The sequence below is a fragment of the Anomaloglossus baeobatrachus genome, chromosome 3 (assembly GCF_048569485.1).
Source record: "Anomaloglossus baeobatrachus isolate aAnoBae1 chromosome 3, aAnoBae1.hap1, whole genome shotgun sequence".
NCBI lineage: Eukaryota > Metazoa > Chordata > Amphibia > Anura > Aromobatidae > Anomaloglossus > Anomaloglossus baeobatrachus.
The window spans coordinates 134,706,232-134,715,172 of NC_134355.1; the positions used below are offsets into that span (position 1 = coordinate 134,706,232).

General features: G+C 49.5%; 1 protein-coding gene across 3 annotated transcripts in view; it reads right to left on the bottom strand.

Moving 5' to 3' along the window:
• Positions 1 to 8,941, bottom strand: part of GEMIN6 (gem nuclear organelle associated protein 6) — a 45,213-nt gene that overhangs the window by 35,026 nt on the left and 1,246 nt on the right. The window contains exon 1 of one of the 3 annotated variants that reach the window (XM_075339483.1): positions 511 to 526. The exons of the other annotated variants lie outside the window; for them this stretch is intronic. The gene's annotated coding sequence lies outside the window, so the exon portion shown is untranslated. Of the gene's footprint in view, positions 1 to 510; positions 527 to 8,941 lie in introns of those variants that run through there. 3 annotated transcript variants of the gene reach the window in all.

The following is an 8,941-nucleotide window of genomic DNA, read 5'->3' on the forward strand; positions in this document are numbered from 1 at the left end:
GTGGTTGGCGGTTCAGATTTGAACAGCCAATCACATCGATCGTCGATGGGGGGTGGCGATGCCACCCCCCCTGGGGTGAAGCAAAGGTCCCTTGCTGTAAGAAACAGCAGGGGACATCATTTGAAAGCCGTTGCTATGGCCACGGCAATCAAATGAACTTTAGGCCGTAAAATTACGTCCCTGGTCGTTAAGTCACGTTAAAATAGGACGTCATTTTACTGCCCGCGGTCGTGAAGGGGTTAATGAAAGTCAGCTTGTCCACATTAGCTGAGGACAGCCGGATGCGCCTGTCTGTGATTAAACCACTGCCATGCTGAACACACGTTCAAACAGTATATTTGTAGCAGGGGAGGCCAACATCTACAAAGCCTATTGTGCAAGCTCAGGCCATGTATTCAATTTTGCAACCCACAAATTAAATGGTGTATAACCATCAGATAGCACTGAGATACGTGTGAACATGTACTCTTCCACCATGTTTGCTAAGTGCTGACTTCTGGAAATACTCACCATAGCAGATGATGTTGCTGGATGGTATGGAGGGTTGCACATGAATTGTGACAAATTGTGGCTGGTGTAACTGCTGCGTTGTTCACTTCCTCCTCCTACGCTGCTTTGTTATTCCAACGAGCCCCTCGATGTCTGGTGGGAATGCCATAAGTACAGCATTACACAACTTAGATTTATATTTGCCCAGTTTTAGATCCCGCTGCAGTGGTGAAAGTAGTACTGCTACATAGTCTTTGTAGCTTAGGTCCATCAGAGTCGCCACCCAGTAATCACTGGTAAGAATCTTTGCAAATCGAGGGTTGTGCAGGCACAACAGCATGTATTGGGTCATGATTAAATATACAAATCTCCTAGAAACCGTGTATAACATAATTATGGATGGATATCAGAATATCGTCACCCAACCACCAACACAAACTCATGGGGAGAGCATAAACACCGGAGGATGAGAGTTATGTGTTTACAAAATATTTTATTTAATACAGAAAGTGGTGGCACACATATAAAAACTATGGGATACAGATTTAGTACAATGAATTTCTTTAAATCGATGTATGCAGCGGGTATCAGGAAAACATAACATGTGACATGCCAGTGCAGCTTAGGCTACTTTCACACATCCAGTTTTTGCCATTAGGCACAATCCGGTTTGTGCCTGACGCAACGGATCCATCACAGATTGTGTAAAAACTGATGGAACGGATCCTGCAAAAAAACGGATCCGTTTTTTTTTTTAATGCCAAAGAGAGAGAGATGAACCCCATCATCACCACACACACGCATGCACTACCGCCCCCATCATCACCGCACACACACAGGCACTACCGCCCCCATCATCATCGCACAAACGCAGGCACTACCACCCCCATCATCCCCGCACACACAGGCACTGCCGCCCCCATCATCCCCGCACACACGCAGACACTACTGCCCCCATCATCACCGCACATACACAGGCACTAACGTCCCCATCATCACCGCACACACGCAGGCACACCGCGTGCCAAGAGAGAGAGACTTTTTCTGTGACCAGAAGTGAATTTACACAACGTCTGGGCATGTGTAGAAACAAAAACCGGACACATCGCTGGTTTCCGGCATATGCCGGATGACGCCGGGTCCGGCCCCTATAGGCTTCCATTATACAACATGCCGGACAGCGCTGGATCCGGCGTGGTCCGTTTTTTTGCCTGAGACAAAAAACGATGCATGATGCGTCCTTTCCGGCAGCCGGATGAAGAAATTTCGACATATCTAGTAACAGGCTCCTAGAGGCAGGGCTCAAGTCATGTAAAGCTAGGAAAATGCTTTCATCAATGAGAAACAAAGGAGAGCCAGGCTGAAGTCTGGAAAAGACCATAAGGATTGGACCACAGAGGACTGGAGTAAAGTAATCTTCTCTGATAAGTCTAATTTTCAGCTTTGCCCAAAACCTGGTCGTCTAATGGTTAGACGGTGACCAGGAGAGGCGTACAAGCCACAGTGTCTTGCACCAACTGTGAAATTTGGTGGAGGATTGGTGATGATCTGGGGGATGCTTCAGCAAGGCTGGAATTGGGCAGATTAAACTTAGCGAAGAACATATGAATCAAGCTGCATACAAGGTTTCCTTGGAAAACAGTTGCTGCCTTCTGCTCAGGCAATGTTCCCCAACTCTGAGGACTGTTTTTTTCCAGCAGGACAATGCACCATGCCACACAGCTAGGTTAATCAATGTGTGGATGAGTGGATGAAGGACCATCACATCAAAACCCTGTCATGGCCAGCCCAATCTCCAGACCTGAACCCTATTGAAAACCTCTGGAATGTAATCAAGAGGAAGATGGATAGTAACAAGATATCAAAGAACTGCTTACATTTCTCTAGTCCCTTCCACGACAGCATAGGAGGTTGTCTCTCCACGCCCTAATTGGGACAGGAAGTTCAAGAGGTTTAAAAGGACCCTCCCACCTCCCATAGCCAGTGTCTTTCCTGTCCCCATGGGGCATGGAGAGGTTTTGTTTTTTCTCCTATGCTGTGGTGGCCGGCGAACTGCAGTATATTTTTTTTTTTTTTTCCCCCCTATTACCTTCAGCCGGACGGCATCGGTCGGGCCTTCACCGCTCCTCCCTTGCTGTTCCCTCACGCTGTGGGGGACCGCTGCTCCAGCCTTCCGGATCCTCCTGAGGGGTGATGCAGGCTGTTGAGCTCCCCGGCCGGCGTCCTCCCTGAGCCGCCGGCCGCCTCCCGCATGCACGCTGCCGGAGCGATCCGGAAGTGCTCCCGGAGGCGGGACTTCTGGTCTTGCGGACTTCCGGTCGAGCGCTTCCGGTTTGCGGAGGCAGCGTGGAGGCACGCCGACTGCGACTCGACCTGCCCAGGACCGGATGCGGGAGGCGGGGAAACGTGCACCGTCACTGGGGAGGCAGGCCCTTGTCCATAAGGGCTGCCACGAAGACATCAGATCATGGTAAGACCGTGCTCCCTGTCATGTCTTCCGCTGCAGCTGCCTCTGCAGAACCCAGTGTGCCCCCTGCTACTGTGAGTATGGAGGGGTCTGGTCCCTCGGACATAGGTCTCATCAGTGATTATGGCTCTCTGCTCTGTGTTTTCTAGGAGGACAAGGCCACCAAGAAAACTGACAGAAATGAGAAATCAGAGAAGCCTGAGAAGTCAGAAAAAACTGACAAGTCCGATAAGCCTGATAGACCTGACAGAGTGGACAAAATTAAAAAATGTCCCATCTGTATAAAGAAGCTCCCTGCAGTATGGGATAAAAAGCTTTGCCAGCAATGTACGGACCAGGTTATTAGGGCCGAACAACCATCTCTGATAGATGAGTTGCGGTCCATGATGAAACAGGAGATTAGGGCCTCACTGGCTTCTCTCCCTGTGCCTGGCCCTGTTCCTGGCCCTGTTCCTGGCCCTGTTCCTGGCCCTGTTCCTGGCCCTGCTCCTGGCCCTGCTCCTGGCCCTGCTACTGGACCCTCTCCTCCAAAAAAGAGGAGACTCCAGTCGACCCCTTCTGATCAGGAGGACGCTGATTCCACCTCTGAGGGTCCTGATGAAGGATTTCCATCTGGGGGGTCTGACCAGTCCTTTCTTTTTCACTCAGAAGAGTTGGGGGATCTTATTGAGGCAGTTCGGAGCACTATGGGTTTAGAGGAAGTGCAGTCTCTTCCTTCAATCCAGGACGAAATGTTTGCTGGCCTGAAGTCAGTCAAACAGTTGGGATTCCCAGTTCATGCCAATATATTGGATATTGTTTCTCAGGAATGGGAATGTCCTGAGAGGCGGGTACGGAGTGACCTTAGACGCCGGTTTCCTCTGGAACCTTCGGGACTACATTGGGAGATCCCAAGAGTAGACGTTCAGGTGGCTAGGGTAGCTAAGCAAACGGCTCTTCCCTTTGAGGATACTTCCCAACTGAAGGATCAAATGGATAGGAAGGTAGAGGGCCTGATGAAGCGGTCCTGGGAGGCATCGTCTTCCTCTATTCAAGCCAACATTGCCTCCACCTGCGTATCCAGGTCCCTAATTAGGTGGTTGGACCAGTTGGAGGCTCATATTTCCCAAGGGACCCCTAGGGAGGAATTACTGGAATCCCTTCCCTTGCTTAGGAAGGCTACCTGTTTTCTGGCAGATACCTCGGTGGAATCTGTCCGCCTGGCAGCCAGGACCTCGGTGCTTTCTAACTCTTCCCGACGTGCCCTCTGGCTTAAGGCCTGGAGTGGAGACTCCACCTCTAAAATGAGGCTTTGTTCCCTTCCTTTTAAAGGGGATTTGGTGTTTGGACCTGCCCTGGATGATATCCTGGACAAGGCGACTGATCGTAAGGCCTTGCCCGATCCTAGACCTACCAGGAAACGGTCCTTTCGTCCCTCGATGCCTCAGGCCTCCCAGCCCAGAGGGAAAGGGAAGGCAGGCAGGTGGAGCTATCCCAAAGGTAGAGGGAGAAACATCCTCATCCCTCCACATCAGCAACGTCCTCAGCAGGACAAGCAGTGACTCGGCCCGGGTGGGGGGAAGACTCTCAGCGTTTCTTACCCAGTGGCAGTCCATAACCTCTTGCCAATGGGTTCTGAAGATCATCTCGGATGGTCTTCTCATAGAATTCCTTTCCCCCCCTCTTCCGGGTCTCCGAGTCACTGCGCTGGCATCGCCGGGTTCACAGACTCTGTTGTACACAAAGATTTTAGAGTTAGTGCACTCGGGGGTCGTTTCCCCAGTCCCGAGTCGGGAAGAAGGGATAGGACACTACTCCCGTCTCTTCCTGGTCAAGAAGCCATCCGGCGACGTCCGTATAATTATCAATTTAAAAAGTCTAAACCGTCAGGTCAGGTACCGGCGGTTCAAGATGGAGTCGGTGAGATCAGCTATTCCCCTGATAGGTCTACACCACCAGATGGCCTCTATCGATCTGACAGATGCCTACTTCCATGTACCCGTCCATCCGGGACACAGACAATACCTCAGGTTTGCGGTGCTTCACGGGGAAGAAGTACTTCATTTCCAATTCAATGTACTTCCCTTCGGGATCTCCTCAGCTCCAAGGATCTTTTCCAAGATCATGGCAGAGGTGGTCGCCTTTATAAGATTGCAGGGTATCTGTCTAGTTCCGTATCTGGACGACTTTCTTCTCATGGCTCCGTCTGCTCCAACCCTCCGGAGCCATGTGGAGAAGTCTTTGGGAATCCTTCGGTCTCTGGGATGGATTCCCAATCTCAAAAAATCACAGTTAACCCCCTCCTCCACACGGCAGTTTCTCGGAGTGCTGCTGGACTCCGACAGACAGGCATCTTTTCTCCCAGAGGGCCACAGGATAGCTCTGTTATCCAAAATCTCGAAGCTCCGCAGGCAGGCTCGCCCAACGCTTCGAGCGGCTATGTCGGCCCTGGGTTCCATGACATCCTGCATCCCCTCGGTCAGGTGGGCTCAGGCCCATTCTCGGTGTCTCCAGGATCATGTCCTGACACACTGGGACAGACTCCCGTCATCCCTAAACAGAAGGTTTCGCCTCTCGGAGTCCGTCTCCTCATCCCTTCTCTGGTGGCTGAGTCCCGCCAACCTGCAGGTGGGGGTTGCCTGGACTCAGAAACCCCTGGTTACACTGACCACAGATGCCAGCCTACGTGGATGGGGGGCAATGGTGGCAAATTCCCCATTTCAAGGGGTCTGGAGTCCTTACGTCAGCTCCCAATCCTCCAACTACCGGGAGCTCAGGGCAGTCAGGGAAGCCCTCCTTGCGGCTCAGGACCTCGTCCGGGACTCTCACGTCCTGGTATATTCAGACAATGTCACAACAGTGGCACATCTCCGCCATCAGGGCAGTACACGCTCCGGCGCCCTGAAGTCGGTATCCTCCCGAATCTTTCAATGGGCAGAACAATCTCTGCTCTCCCTTTCTGCGGTCCATCTGAAGGGCTCCCTCAATCTTCAGGCGGATTTCCTGAGTCGTCGGGATGTTCATCCAGGGGAATGGAGCCTGGATCAGGCAGTGTTCTGCTCTCTAGTGGCAAGGTGGGGTGCACCAGAGGTGGACCTCTTTGCCTCAGCAGAGAATCGCAAGGTCGCAACATATTTCTCCCTGAACCCAAGGGACGAGGCTTTAGGGGTAGACGCTTTCTGCCACAGTTGGTCCTTTCGCCTCGCTTACGCGTTCCCCCCTCTTCCTCTTCTCGCACGGGCCCTGAGGAAGATCAGAGACGAGGGGGTCCCAACTATACTGGTAGCCCCTCTGTGGCCCCGGAGGAGTTGGTACAGCTTGGTCATGACGCTAAGAATCGACGGCCCAGTCCTCTTAGGTTCGGACCCCAGCTTACTGTCACAGGGTCCGATTTTTCATCCGGCTCCTCAGAAACTCAACTTGGCTGCCTGGCTTCTGAGGCCCGGGCACTGAAGGCTCAAGGGCTTTCTGACAAAGTTGTGGCTACGCTGCAGAAGAACCGTAAACCTGTGACTAATAGTATATACAACAAAATCTGGAAGAGATTTTCCTCCTGGTGTGGTTCTCGGCCTCCTGACCCTTTTCGGCCTAATATTGCGCAGATTCTGGACTTTCTCCAAAGTGGTTTAGACTTAGGTCTTAGGCCCAGCTCCCTGAAAGTTCAGGTGTCAGCACTCAGTGCAGTCTTTGACACGGCTCTGGCAGATCATCGTTGGATCCGTCGGTTCTTTGTGTCCGCTGGTAGACTCTGTCCACGTCGGAGGGTCCTGACGCCTCGCTGGGATCTCAATGTGGTCCTTACAGGACTATCTCAATCTCCGTTTGAACCTCTGTGCTCTTGTAACATTCGTTCCCTTTCTCACAAGACTGCTTTTCTTGTGGCTATTACATCTGCTCGCAGAGTCGGCGAACTTCAGGCTTTGTCTGTTAGGGAACCTTATCTGACCATCAGAGATGACAGCATTGTTTTTCAGCTGGACCCTTCCTTCCTTCCCAAGGTGGTTTCGGATTTTCACCGTTCGCAGTCCATCGTCCTGCCTTCATTCTGTCAGAATCCTCGGACTCCGGGTGAGGAAGTGTTTCATTCTTTGGATGTCCGTCGGATAGTGTTGCACTACCTAGAGGTTACTGCTTCTTGGCGCCTTGATTCTAACCTGTTCATCCAGCCCTTTGGCCGCAATAAGGGCAAGAAGGTGGCTAAAAGTACAGTCGCCAACTGGATTGTGCGAGCAATTAGAGATGCATACCTCGCTCAGCATCTCTCTCCGCCTACTGGATTCACGGCGCACTCCACCAGGGCTACCTCTGCCTCCTGGGCCGAACGGGCAGGGGCCTCCCCTGAGCAGATCTGCAAGGCGGCTACGTGGTCTTCGCTCCATACCTTCACGAAGCATTATCGTCTGGATCTGGATTCCAACAGGGATTTGGCCTTTGGCAGGAAAGTCCTGCAGGCTGTGGTCCCCCCCTAGGTATCAATTCTTTGGTATTCCTCCTATGCTGTCGTGGAAGGGACTAGAGAAATAAGAATTATTCTTACCGATAATTCGCTTTCTAGGACCTTCCACGACAGCAGGTAATTCCCTCCCCTATGTATTCATGTATTCCTGAATGTGTAGTACTTCTCATATGCTATGGATTCTTTGTAAGACACTGGCTATGGGAGGTGGGAGGGTCCTTTTAAACCTCTTGAACTTCCTGTCCCAATTAGGGCGTGGAGAGACAACCTCCTATGCTGTCGTGGAAGGTCCTAGAAAGCGAATTATCGGTAAGAATAATTCTTATTTTTGCACCAGGAGTGGCATAAGGTCACCCAAAAGGAGTGGGAAAGACTGGTGGGAAGCAGCCAAGACGCATGAAAGCTGTGATTAAAAATCATGGTTGGTCCACAAAATATTGATTTCTGAACTCTTCCTGAGGTTAAACATTAGTATTGTTTCTAAATCATTATGAACTTGTTTTCTTTGCATTATTTCAGGTCTGAAAGAAATGCATTGTGTTATTTTGACCATTTCTCATTTTCAGAAAATAAATGCAAAATGTATTGTTTGGAAATTTGGAGACGTCAGTAGTTTATAGAATAAAAGAACAATTTACATTTCACTCAAATATACCTATAAAGAGAAAAATCTGAAAAACTGAAAGTTTTGCAGTAGTCTCTTAATTTTTGCCAGAGCTGTATGAGTATATATATACAATTATGCACACAAAGAACCTCATATACACCATGTGCAGAATTATTAGGCAAGTTGTATTTTAGAGGATTTTTTTTATTATTGATCAACAACTATGTTCTCAATCAACACAAAAGACTCATAAATATCCAAACTTAATATTTTTGGAAGTTGGAGTACGTTTTTTTTAGATTTGGATATCTTAGGAGGATATCTGTTTTTGCAGGTAACTATTACTGTTCAGAATTATTAGGCAACTTAATAAAAAACAAATATATTCCCATCTCACTTATTTATTTTCACCAGGTAAACCAATATAACTGCACAAAATTTAGAAATAAACATATCTGACATGCAAAAACAAAACCCCCCAAAAAATTAGTGACCAATATAGCCACCTTTCTTTCTGATGACACTCAACAGCCTAGATTCTGTCAGTTGCTTGATCTGTTTACGATCAACATTGCGTGCAGCAGCCACCACAGCCTCCAGACACTGTTCCGAGAGGTGTACTATTTTCCCTCCCTGTAGATCTCACATTTTATGAGGGAGCACAGGTTCTCTATGGGGTTCAGAGCTGGAGTGATCTGAATTTAATGTGAGGCATCACTAGGTATGTAAATGCAGTGTTAGATCAGTGGCCCAAATCCATTTAACCCATTAAAAACACCAGTTACGTATTCAAATCTGTGAAAACTATGGTTTTGCCCACTTTGATGCCAGTTCTGATGCCCAGAACTTGTTTGGGCCAGGCTTGAATGATCTGAATTTGATATGGGCCATCTCTAGGTATGTAAATGTGATGTTATATCAGTGGTCCAAAGCCAGTTAACCA